We start from the raw sequence: 13,540 nt of genomic DNA on the forward strand, positions 1-13,540 counted from the left end.
TCCTTCCTATTATTGCTTATACTCTCTCTTCAACAAAATTAGAGATAAGGGCAAAATAGTTTCTGTCGGGTAGCAAGGGAATGGGGGGAGAAGATGGGGGGTCAGGGATGGAGGGTGTGCGGGAAGAGGTGGAGAAATGACCCAAACATTGTATGCACATATGAATAAAAAAAAAAGAAAACATCAGAATGAAACATGGAGAGAGTGGTATGGAAAATGCTATAGAAATAAGAGATACAAAAATTAAAAAAAAATTTTTTTGGTATCATTCTGTATTGGTGAGAGCAACTCTGTGTGACTCAGTCTCTACCCTGCTGTGACCTACAAGTTGCACCAATATTGCAGGCAGAACTCAAGTCACCACAAAAGCCTGAGATTATGTCAAGTGGTCAAGAGTCAGTAGCCAATGGGGAGATATCTTCACAAAGAAATTCTAGTTATAATTTTGAGTCAGAAAACTCCTTCTGGAATAATACCATATAAAAGTCCTCTGTGTGAAGTTATTAGTCATTTATTACAAAAAGTACCTATCAGTGTTCTAGTGCCATGGTGGCAGAAATATTTAATGGGAGCAGACCATTAAAGATCCCATAGGATCTTTGCCAAGGGCACATTGGAACTCTATTCCTGGTATTCCTCTTCATGACACCCACACATGGGGTAGCTCCAATGGACCAATATTTAGCTCATCCCACTGATGTGGAAGCACAGAGGATAAACCTTGGTCACTGTCCAGAGAGTTGAAGAGCTTCAGAAGAGTAGCTTTCTGCACACCCACTGCAAAAACTCCCAGGGCCTCCACTGGCCCAGACAAAAACATACCACAAGGGCAGAGCCATCAGAGTGAGACCTACTGAGGCAAAGATCAGGGGGGAATTGTGGGCTTTGGCTATTACAGAGTCTCTTCTAAGGCAGTTACCAGGGGCTCCATGGGAGTATGACTACCAGTGAGACTCCCAGATCTATACTGGCATCATGGGCCTATAATGGCCTCAAGCATATGAATTAAGTACATGAGAGCAGGAGCACAAACTTCACCCAGAAAATGCTTTGAGGCAAGGTAACATGAGCTTTGTGATACAAACCTTGCCCCAATGTGTCCAGGTGGTGGAATATTGAGTCAAATAATATTGCAGTAGAGAAACCAGTCCCCTGCATCCTAAACAAAGAAGTTCTATCTTTCAGAAAGCCATCATTTAGCTATATTATGTGTAGTGATGCTATGTGTCAGACAGAAGCAAAATAAAGCCACATTCTCAGAGTGTGACAATGTTTTTAGAGACCAGCAATATCTCAGTAAGAGTAAAGACTGGGTGCACATAATCATATAACTTTGTCAGAAACTTGTTTTATGTGGGTCTGATTTTGTCTGAGTCTGTATTCAATTCTGGTTTAACACAAGGTGGTAAACTAAGGCCAGGTTTGCTTTATTTCTGCTGTAGACTTAGAGCTATATAAAATTATCACTATTGGGGTAGCTAGGTCATCCTTAAGTTGTCCATTACTGTCTATAATTAGACTTAATAAACTCAATTACTCATCAAAAAATAAAATAAAATAAATGAAAATTGAATTTCTAGAAGTAGATGAGAGGAAACAGGGAGAGAAAATGGTTGAGGAATTGTCAATCATAATTGAAGGCATCAAGTTACAGATTCCAGAAGCCCTGGGAGCCGCAGGCAGGATAAATTTTTTTACAAGCCACACTTAGGTACATCACAATAAAATAGATGAAATCAAACATAAATAGAAAAGAATATTGCGGCCCCACCATTACTTGAAAAAAAATATAGTGAACTGTTAGCTTACTTCTTGATAGACACAATGGAAGTAGAAATTTGTGAACTTCAAAAATCTTTCGGGTACCAAAAGACAGTAACTGTCAACCTGGAATCCTATGCCCATTGAAAAAAGCCTCTATCAATTAAAAATAAATTAAGACATTTTTGAGATTTTTTTTTACCAGTATCAAATACTAAAGAATATTCTTTAAGCAAAAGGAAAATAAATGGTCTATGATGATAGATTATAGATGCAGGAAGAAATGATGCACAGTAGATGTTAATCTGAGGAAATCCAAAACAACATAACAATGTCTGCTGGGACATTAAAAAGTTAAAATATATTTAAAATGCAAATAAATCGAGAGGGAGTGAAATGGAATTAAAATGTTCTAAGGCCTGTCCTAAGGTTCTTGTGTTATTATAGGAGAAGATGAAAGTGCCCATAGATATCAGGCTTTGATAACTTGGACATGTGTTGTAATCTTTAGAATGTCCTGTAAAAGATATATAACTTCCAACATAAGAGAGGGAAAAATAAAGTATTCTACTACTCTAAAAGCAAATGAAAAAGAAAATACATACATACATATATACATACATACAGCATGCAGGACAAACGAAAATAGTTAAATAACACTAGGGAACTGGGGGCAGGCAGATCTCACATTCAGGGCCAGTCTGGGTTGCACAGCAAGACCCTATCTCCAAAAACAAAAACAAAACAAAACAGATGACAGGTTTACATCCAGATAGATTAGTTATTACATTTGGTATTAATAAATACTATTATTCAAAGTCAAAGATTATTGAACCGGATAAAAATTTGCATATTGCTTATAAGAAATGCATCTAACCATTAGTATTAAAAGTTGAAAATAGAGTTATTAAGATATAAATATTAGCAATTGTATTAATATCATATTAAAATATACATATTGACAAAAATTATATTAGTAGTATCTATATTAATACAAAGAAGACTGTAAGGCAAAAACATTTCTGCAGCTAAAGAGGAATGCATGATGATAAAAGGCTTAATTCATCAGGAAAGGTACAATGATTGTAAAACTGTACACATCTTATAATGTAGCTTCAAAAATGTAAAGCTAACATTGACAAAACCACAGAAGTGAGCAGATAAATGAGTAAGATTGTATACTATTTGAACAAGATTAGCAAACTTTACTCTGTTGTGGAGAGCAGCATACATAAGCACAGCTGTGTCAAATAAACTGCAGGCTGAGTTTGGCATGGCCCCAGCTGCAGAAGAGGGCAAGATCCAGCAAAGCTGTTTTTCCTAAGATATGTTATATTTTTCCTAAGATGTGTTCAGAGAGAAGTGGTCACAGGTTCCTCCTGTTCCTGAGAATTACAATGTCATGCCCCCTTCCCTAAGAACTGCTGCTCCACCTCATTTTGCCTCTGTATATAATAAACTCACTGGAAGTGGAGTGGGCTGTGTGTATCTCCATCTGAGCACTCAGCCCACCTAGTCCCAGCTTTGTGCATGTTTTGTTCTCTATCTTTTATCCTTTCTGTATCTTCTATTGTCCCCAGTTAGTTTTCTAGGACGAGCTTTACATCCAGATAGATTAGTTATTACATTTGGTATTAATAAATACTTTTATTCAAAGTCTGTGGCTATATTTTGACTGTTGCACCCAACAATTATAGAATTCATGTCCCACATATTTATGATACCCCAGCTCCCATGAAAATAATAGGACTGAAATTGCCCACTTTGTTTTATGTTAAGTATAAAAATATGACTTTTTTTGGCCAATGAAATGTGAGTAGAAGTAACTTCCAGTATTATTTATAAACAGATCTCCTTTGTTCTTCCTGAAAGCAAAGATCTGTCACTCCTTCAGTGTGTGAAGGTGACATGGAGCAAGCTTCCTAGCCAACCTGCAAATGGATATATTTATGTTTGGTGAGGGAGAAATACACCTTTGTTATTTTAAGACACTGGAAATTCTTTATAACCACAGTATAACCTAGTCTGTCCTGACTAATACAAGTTTAAGAGAAGGACTGTTCTTCAGACAAAGAGGTAAGCTTTGTTAAAAGGAGTATGGAGTGCTGAAATCCTGATGAGTTTGTGATGGCTTAAGTTCCAGGAAGGTGGGCGTGGAAAGAGGGGATGGGACAGGGAAACAGATCCCAGAAAGAGCTTATAAAGATTGGCTACAGGAACATTTTAATGGGCCTTGAATTTAACAATAAATCCCAGATGTTAAAGATCTCAAGAAGTTGGTGACTGGTTGAACACGGGTAGTAATGAACTGAATGAATTTGAGGAAACTGTAACCAATGTGAAGGGAGGAAATGTGGTCGAGAGCTATTGCCAGTGAGCATGCTGCAGTTGTGTTCCATTTTCAGTCCTTAGAGATAGCCATGCTTAAGAATTTGGTGAGGTTTTCTCCAGCAATTATATGCACATGCAAACACACTCGCATAAGTAAATTAAAAAATGCAAATAGGGCCAATCACACTCTACCTGCTATTCTGGAAACATTTTTCCAATGAATAATGTCTTCATGGTTATTTTTCATGTTATCTCAAAGAGATTCGTTCTCTTCCTTTTTTATTGGCTGTTTAGAATGACATTATACAATAATCATACAACCATTCCTCTGATGACATTTATTTCCATGATTACAAACAATGCTTTGGTGATCATCCATGGGAATAAATCTGTGAATTTAAATGCTTTCCTTCTGCAGACAATAAGACCAGTTTTGCCATCATTCCAATGGTGAGAATTTCAGGCTGGGTAAAAGAGAAATACAACCAGGGTATTTGAGATAAGTTTGGTTAGGGGTGTCTGATATGCCTTAATTCTGCCCACCATGGCCTCTCGAACACAGTGAACACTCAGTACTTGTTCAGTGAGTGAATGAGTAAATGAACCCACTGTAAATATTCATCCACTGTACATGCTTGTTGGGCTGGCCTACCCCTATCTGTAACAGGATTTCTTAACCTTTGCACTATTGGCTTTGGGGGCCAGACAATTCTTTGTTGTAGGGTTGTCCTGTGCATTGTACAATGGTGAGCAGCATTCTTGGTCTCACTTGTTTGGTGCCACTAGCATAATTCTAGTTGCAACAACTAAATATGTCACCAGAAATTTTTTCCCTAAGAAAAGTCACTTCTGGCTGAGAACCACTGATTTGTAATATGGAGTGAAGGACAAAGGGCCTTTCTAAAAACAACTAACCCTAGAAATGTTGATCTTTCTCCTTGATGGTCCATGTCAAATGGCCTTTCTTCCTGGGGTTTCTTGTCATAGAAATTCTGGGATACCTTATTTCTGATCTAGATTTCGTTTCTCTGGGGCCATCTTTCCTGATTCCCTCATGACCAAGCTTAGTCCTGTCAATAACCCTTGAGTTTTCTCTAGTCATCAGATACCCTTCTTGGTAAGACTTGTCACAGCTGAATTCTTATGTTTACTTGAATAATGAGTAAATTAATCATTTTCCTTCACTCAGTTCCCTCGAGGCAGCCTGACAAAGAATTTGGCATGTAACAAGTTAGGTTTTGCTCAGTATTTTATATCTAGTGCCCCAAAACAAGGCCTGATCCGTGGTAGGTGCTCAATGGGTATTTGGTGGTTGGATGGATCACAACTCATTATTAGTTATCAATAACAGCCCTGGGGTACAGCACTCTCCATGAATTTTTGCTCTGTGCCTTCTGAAACAATTCTGGAAAACTACGTCACCTGTATACACATTTTTAAATTGATTAGTTAATTTTTACCATTAAGTCTATATGGCTGAAGATTATAATTTCCAGTATCTGGAACACAGGCTGGGCGCTGGTGCTCACACCTGTAATCCCAGCTATCCAGAAGGCAGAGATCAGGAGGATTGCAGTTTCAGACCAGACAAAAAGTTAAACCAATAAGTTGGGAGTGGTGGTATGCACCTGTCATCTCAGCTGAGCAGGAGACCGTTTATAGGAGGATCACAGTCTGAGATCAGCCACCAGCAAAACTGTGAGACCCTACATGAAAAATAACTAAAGCCAAAAAGGGATGGAGGAGTGGCTCAAGTGGTAGAGCACCTGTCTAGAAAGTAAGAGGCCCTGAGTTCAAACCCCAGTGCCACCAAAAAAACCCAAAAACTGGATTATAAAAACTAAATTGTGATATTAGTCTTTAAGAGTAACTATTATTCTGTTATTATTATTTCTAATATTCTCTTTGATTTTCTTTCACAGTTCTGCCCCTCAATATTCAAGGAATGGAAGGGAAAGTTGTTAAATGAAAAAATGGCTAATTAATTCAATTTAAAGCAAGTTTGAATTAAATCATCAAAGAAAGCTTCCAGTTTGGGAAACGAGAGTTTTACACTTGGGGCAAAGGCATCTTCTTAAGATTTGCGAACAGTGACAACTATTTGTACACTAGAAGAAGAATTGTTATGAACACAGGCATATTCTCAGGCCAACCAGTTTTAGGAAAGTGTACTTATGGAAAGGGAGACCCGGAAATGAATTCTCTAAAAATCATTCTTGAGAAGGCTGGAAGACGTCCATCCTAGTGTACTGTGGCCCAGCAGTCTGCAGAGGGCAGTGTTGGACAAGCTGTTGGCCTCGGTCTCTGGCTGTCCCTTGGGTCCTCAAGAAGGGCATCTCAGCTTGGATGCAGTGGAAGCCCAGCCTTGATGGCTCTCTTTTGGGTGTTTTATTCACAGGGACATGGCTACATTGAGAAGGGAGGCCAGGGTCTCTCCATTCTGTACTTAGATTCAGGACCTGGGACTGTAAGCAGATGAACATTGCATTTTCTCTCCTCTTCAAGAGCAGAATTTGGGAATGAATTTGAGGATTGCCAAAGGAGTTTGCTTTTTCTCTTATGAAAAGAAGACAACAGTGAAATCTCAACCATTTATAGTTTCAGGAGGCAGCAGTGTGAAGTGCCCAAAAGCCATTGGAGTCAGATAGTCCTGAGCTCCAGTCTCCCTTTAACCTTTCTAAAGGTTAGGTGTGTGACCTTTCCAAACATCAGCTTTCCTGGCTGTCAGGTAGGAGCAATGTCACCTTAATGGTAGGCTGCTATGAGGAATAAATAAGACTAGGTAGATGATGCTGCTGAATTGGCATTGGGTCAGACAACTGACCCAGCTCTCCATTTATATCCAAAGGGAAGGAAACAGAGGTGAAAAGTCAAGCTATTTAAATGTTATAAGTTTGATAAGCCTAGGATTAGAAGCAGAAGCAGCCAGGGAAGAAAGGCAGAACCATGTATTTAATATTAGAGCGTGGCCCCTTGACATCACTCGTACATGACTTTCAGTATTGAGGATCCCACTCCAGTGATGACTAGAGGGGCTCTGTGTCTAAAATAGTGTCTATGACTCTGTGACATGACCACCAGCTTCAGAAACACCTACTTGAGGCTGGGTACAGTGGCTCACATCTGTAATCCCAGCTACTCAGGAGGCAGAGATTTGGGAGGGTTGTAGTTCAAGGCCAGTCCTGGCAAAAATGTAGCAAGACCCCATCTCAACAAATGAACTGGGCATGGTGTTGCACATCTGTGGGAGGCAAATGTCTGAGGATCACAGTCCAAGGCTGGCCCTGGGCAAAATGCAAGAGCAAAAAAGGACTAGGGGCATAGCTCAAGTGGTAGAGCGCCCAGCAAGCATGAGTTCAAATCCTAGACATAGAGGTAATAACTTTTTTCATTACATTTTTCCTCCATGAAACTTCAAAGGGTGGGGCTCAAGTAGCTGGAGAAAATTTGGTGAGTTGCCCAAATTGCTTAGAGCAAGACACTCCCCAGCCGCATCCCCGGTCTCACATGGGGAAAAGGAACAGAAACTAGTGCAGAGGGGCACAGAGACAACTTGGATGAGATTCTTGTACTTTCACCTGGCCATTATCCAGTCCCCCAATTGCTTGTGTGTCCAGTCCAAAAATAAGATCACGTGAGAGGGGGAGAAATAAGTACGCAAGTGCTTATGCTTATCCTTTCTGTGGGCACACTAGTGTGTCAGCTGCCCTTGCAGGGTCCACGCGGGTAGCTTCCTGACCCCCTCTGCTGCCTCCTTCCCTGGGCTCCCAAAGCAAGGAGGCCACCTACTAAAAAGCAGGTGTGCAGTGTGGTTTCCCTCAACCCTTCCCCCTTGTGCTCCAGTTCCACCAGAAAGGCAGCAGGAGAACAGGACAAGTGACTGGGACAGCCTCCAGGGGGATCCAGGCATCGCCTCCTTCGTGAAGGACACTCCCTCTGGTAGTGAATGAGAAGTTCCTTCCTCCCCCAGCCTCCTGTCCACAGCCCTCTTGGCAACTCAGTGTGAATGCTGCAGCCACCCCAGAAAGAGCCACCCCAGAGCCGAGGTAAGTGCATCTGTTTCTGTAGGGTTCCGGTTGCTACAGGCTGTTGCTTTGTGGTCAGCATGAACACTCTCCACCCCATACACTCCTGCTCCTCTAGGGGATCTGGGTCAGTGGCAGGTTTCTGTCTAGTGATAGATGCTCAAGTTAAAAGACCCCAGTTCTCCCTTCTCTCATTCAGAGGCCAACTAACTCCCAGAAAGAACTAGGTAGGTCTCGTTCTTAGCAGGGAGGCAGGAAATGATTCCTACCAAGTGAATTATCTTTGCTGAGATCCAAGAAGACGTTCACCAGGAACTCATTAGACAAATCCCACGGCAGGAGTTAATGCTTCATTTCGAAAGAGTATTGCATGGATAGGAAATGAGAGCGTGCCAATGAGAGGTATTCTTTTTTATGGAGCAAAAGGGAAAAGAAAAAAACAGAAAAGGGATCTGCAGAGTTTCCCACCCCATCTCTGCTTGACTTCTTAGGGGCCCCACAAATATGCTTGACAGATCCAAGAGATCCCTTACTGGGTGGAGAGCAAGAGAAATATAATCAAGAGTTGGGGAGGATTGCTCTGTAAGCAGAGCCAAGGGACAAAGAGGAGAAACAAATTTTGCATCTGGTCTCCCTTTCTAATGTCTGCAATTCGAGCACGTCACATGGACCCGTGCCTTTCTGGGGATGTGTAAGGGGCCACTATTCCTTGCATGTGTGTACTGTTAACCTGGACACTGACTGCTTCAGGGTTGTGGATTACAAATATCCATGCTAAGAAGCCAAAAAAAATTCTGGTGGGAACAAGATAATTATTTGAGTAAGTGTGTATTCTTCAGTGATCACACACTGAGATTCAGTTTGAAGAGTCTTAGACCAAACCAAACCAAACAAAACAGAAACAGTTACTCCTGTAACTGAAAAGCCAAGGTTTTAGTGTGGCAGTCCAGGTGTGCAGCTGATGACATCCCGTATCTGGCTCTGTCCATCTCTTGCCTTTGCATCTCATGTCCAGAAAGACTTGCTTTTGGAGTGGTAATATGGCTGCTAGCAGCTCACCTGACATCACCAGCACAGCCAGCTCATAAGAACAGGTGCTTCTCCTAGCCAGTGGTCCTAGCTGGAGTCTCAGGTCTCTTCAATCAGAATCAGTGTGAGGATTGTGCCCATCCCTGTCATGGGGGTGTAGTGATGTCATCCAAACCACATAGTCTAAGAGCAATGAAGGGCGGCTCCCCAAAGGTAATCAGGTAATCGTGTCAGGAGAAGGAGGGGACAAATGCAAATTGGCCACAGTTAATATCTCCACTGTGCTGCTCTTTTTGCAATGGTAACATAACTTCTCCCTCTTATACTCCACAAAAATATGTTAGCGAGAGGAGTTTTCACTGAAAGGATAATTGTTAGTAGAACAGGTGACTAAGAGACTCTATGGCATGTCATTCCTAAGATCCATGATAGTGAGAAGGACACTGACACCAGAAGGCTCATCTCTGGCTGTGGCTCTAGACTACCCACCATGCCCTCCCCGCCTATCACAGGAGGGTCTCCCTTCCCCTCCCCCAGCCTCGACCAGTTCTGTCTCCTTCCCTTCTACCCATATGAACTCACCCTGCCTTGCAGCAGTCAGCCTCCGTACAGCCTTCCTTGAGCCTCGTCTGGCCCTTCCAGATGTTTCTACAGTCTCTCCTCTCTGGATCTGAATGGTGTTGACTGTCAGGATTGCTGTGTTCTTTTTACTTGTTCTTCAGAACTTCATGATTCTCACTTTCTCTCTCAACTTGAATTTTACATTCATGGGGGGAATTTGTCCCCAGCCCTCTCTATAGTATCTAGCGAATAGTAGGTGGGTTCAATTAATTGCTCAATAGAAAATTAGCCTCCCTAAACAGCTTAAGATGGATAGTTAGATTGCTTGAGGTCCTTAATTCTGACTTGAAAAGTAACATAATGACTATGGCAAACATCAGTGGTGCTCAGAACGTATGCGGGGACCCCTCTAGGCAGCTCACAGAATCCTCACAATGAAGCTGACAGCAAGTACTACTAATATCTCATTTAACAAATAGAGAAACTGAGTATCAAATAATTACACTTATCCCAGATCATATAACTAGTAAGGGGTGATGTTGGGGTGATCATATAGCTTGTAAGTGGTGTGACTGGCACCTCATGTCCTACTTCATTCATCATAAATGTGCTTACCAGTGGCATTTCCTGCTGCCTGGTTTTAAATGCAAGGAGCCCAGTGATTGGTCAGTCAGCATAGGAAGCTCAGATATATTGAACCCCTCTTCTCCACCTGGGTTCCCAGTGCCTCTGTAGGAAGCCTTACTAGATTCTACCAAGGGGTGAGGGTCACACCCCTGCTCAGAGCCCACAAGAAGGTAGGGGGTCAGGGATTTTACAAAAGAAGGTGCCTTGAGCTCTGTGGAGAGCAAGGAGGTTTTTTTCAATTAAAAGAGCAAGATGATTTTCAGGGTGTCAGGGTGATCTTTGAGGGAAATGCTAGCTGGAGTGTGGGCAAGAGAAAGACATATCCACACAAAAATTTACACTTGAATGTTCACAGCAACCTTAGTTATAATAGCCACACAGAGGGGACAATCCAAATATTCATCAAGAAAATGTGGTGTATCCATAAAATGATATATTATTTAGCAATAAAACTTGGAAAACAGTTTGATACATGCTACAACATGATTGAATGTCATGCCTGATGACATTATGCTAAGGGAGAAAGCCCACAGTGTATGATTCTATTTCTATGAAATGGCCAGAACAGATAAATCCATAGCAAGTAGATTAATGGTTGCCTAGGCCTGGCAGGAGGGGGAATAGGGGCTGACTGCTAATGGGCATGGGGTTTCTTTTGGGGGGACAGACATGTTCTAAAATGATAGTGGTGATGGTTGAACAGCTTTGTGAATATACCCAAACCACTTACTTGTACAGTTTAAATGGATGAACAATATGTTCTGTGAATTAGATCTGAATAAAGTTGTTTAAAAAAAAAACCCAAGCCATTGCCAGGGGAGTCATTAGCCTAGTGACGAGGCTCCACTGAAGGATGTGGTCCCACCCTGTCTGTGCTGATAAGTTTGCGCCTTGTCTCGCAGAGGTTGGCCACAGGCCACTCACATAATTTCAGTGAAAGACCACAGATGGAAAAGATAGAACCCAGAGAGTCTGTCCTCACTGGAGTATAGCACAGGAGGGTATTTTCCCCATTGTCCCACACAGATCGTTTTTAAATGTGTAGAATCAATCTCATTATTCTAGTTTTTTTCTTCTGGATTTCAAATCATGCTTCAAAAAGTAATTCCCATTCTTACATGATAAATCTCGCTAACTAAGGCTTTTTACATGTAAACCTCTCATTCATTAGGAATTTAAATAATAAACTGGGGATCCACATTGGTTTTGCCAAATAGTGAGCCAATTATTAAAGCAGGAGTTCTTAACCTGGGGTGAAACTGAGCTTAGGGTATTGGGTCGCTTTCTGAAATTAAGCATAAGGAAAGTATGTTTGTGTGTATATGTGTGTGTGCATACTCATACATGAGTACATGCTCATGTATATAAACACATTTATCTCCCTGAGGAGCAGGGTTATGGATATTGCTAGATTTTCAAATGGTTTGTGACTCAGAAAAACCACTGGGCTTTCTACATTTCATAAGCTGCCTGGGGTCTGGGTCACACACATTCCAATGCACCAAGGCAGAGTGGGAACCAACAGCACAGCTAGTTCACTATAAAGGAGGCCTGAGTGACAACTCAGCAGGGGAGCGGGAAAGGAGGGGCAGTGGGAAGTCCTCTGTCATGTCCAAGTGAGCTCTCCACCACCTTTGGGTTGATGATTTGCTGAGACAGAACAAAAAGTGACTCTCACGGGCTCCCTTGGGCCTATAAAGCTTTAGAGTTTAATCGCCAGCTATCAAGTCGAAGGAGCTGATAAACCATTTTGGCTGACAAAACTTGGAGCCTTCCTGTCACAAAAACTTTGTGGCTGACAGTCCAATACATCAAAGATAATTGAAACTAAAATGCCAATACAAAGAGGGTGGTAGGGCCTTGAGAGCAGGCTCACGCATTCATGTAATGAACGCACATGCAGCATCCATGTGTGCCAGGCATTGTCAAGGCAGGTGGTCCTCAAAGTGGTGTCCCTGGGTCAGCAGTCTCAGCTGGAAACTTGTTAGAAATGCAGATATGAACTGGGTCAGTCCACCCCAACCTGCTGAATTTGACACGGCAACGTGTATTTGAGCAAACCTTCCAGGTAATTCTGAGGATGGTCAAGTGTACAAACTGCGCGTGTAAGCATGAAGAGACAAAGTTCCCACGCTGTCATGGAGTTTCGTTTCAGTGTGTGCGGTGGTGGGGGCAAAAAAAATAAGTAAACACTTTTGTGGGTATGATGATTTTCAGATTGTAGTAAGTTTTGTAAAAATAAGTTCATCTCAGAGGGAAAATGAAGACTGGTTTAGAACAGGTGGTCAGGGGGAGGGTGGTCTGAGCCGATACCACAAGACATAGCCAGTCGTGCAAAGAGTCTCTGGGCAAAAAATAAATATGTACCTTCTGGGCAGAGGGGGCAGATCCTGAGGCAGGACCACGCTTGGCCCAGATGAGAACTGGTGTGGCTGGAGCACAATGAGTAAGGAGGACTGCACAGCGGGGGAACTTGGAGAGGCAGGTGTGGTAGCGAGCTTAGCTTTTGCTCTCAGTGCTAGGCAAAGGCACTGGACAATTTTGAAAATATTGGCAATCAATGTGATGTACCCTTTAGCAAGATTCTTCTGGAAGGAACTATGGTTGTTAAGGACAGAAGCAGAGAAACTTAGCATATTGCAATAATCCAGGCAAGAAATATTGGTGCTTGAATGGACCAGACTAACGTACAAAGATCTATAATCAAATGAAGAGCAAACCACAATGCAGGACATTGTGCACAGTAAACTGCTTTTAAGCACACACATGTCCAGCACTATGAAGACATTTTCCTCCTTTAGAAGGAGGTGTGGCCACCCTGCCACACATACAAAGTTAATAGTGGCTATCTTTGGAGAGAAGAGGCCTAGTGAGAGTCATGTTATACATTCCTGTACACTGTGCATTTTATCATGCACATGAAGTATTTCTTTTATTTAAAAACCAGGATTTTTAAAAAGTAGAAAACAGAACAGGTGGTGGGTGATCAGTATCAGAGAAGCAGAGCCCACCTCTCAGCTCCCATGGGCCAGATCCTCCCCAGGCATCCTGCCTACAGTTGCTGGAAGCCAGACTGACAAAGTAGGGGGAGCTCATGTTCCTGGGTGACAGTGGGACAGGTCAGGTGCCTCCCTTCTGGGAACCATCGGACCCAGTTTCCATTTGGCAACTCTGCTGATGTCGGCCCTCGGGTCTCCTCAGGTAAC

General features: G+C 42.1%; 1 protein-coding gene across 1 annotated transcript in view; it reads left to right on the forward strand.

Annotated features, from left to right (window-relative positions):
- Positions 1-7,981: 7,981 nt before the first annotated feature.
- Fgf1 (fibroblast growth factor 1) overlaps positions 7,982-13,540 on the forward strand; it is an 88,862-nt gene continuing 83,303 nt past the window's right edge. Inside the window, exon 1 of the mRNA XM_074076762.1 lies at positions 7,982-8,138. The gene's annotated coding sequence lies outside the window, so the exon portion shown is untranslated. The remainder of the gene's footprint in view (positions 8,139-13,540) is intronic.

The sequence above is a fragment of the Castor canadensis genome, chromosome 6 (assembly GCF_047511655.1).
Source record: "Castor canadensis chromosome 6, mCasCan1.hap1v2, whole genome shotgun sequence".
Lineage (NCBI taxonomy): Eukaryota > Metazoa > Chordata > Mammalia > Rodentia > Castoridae > Castor > Castor canadensis.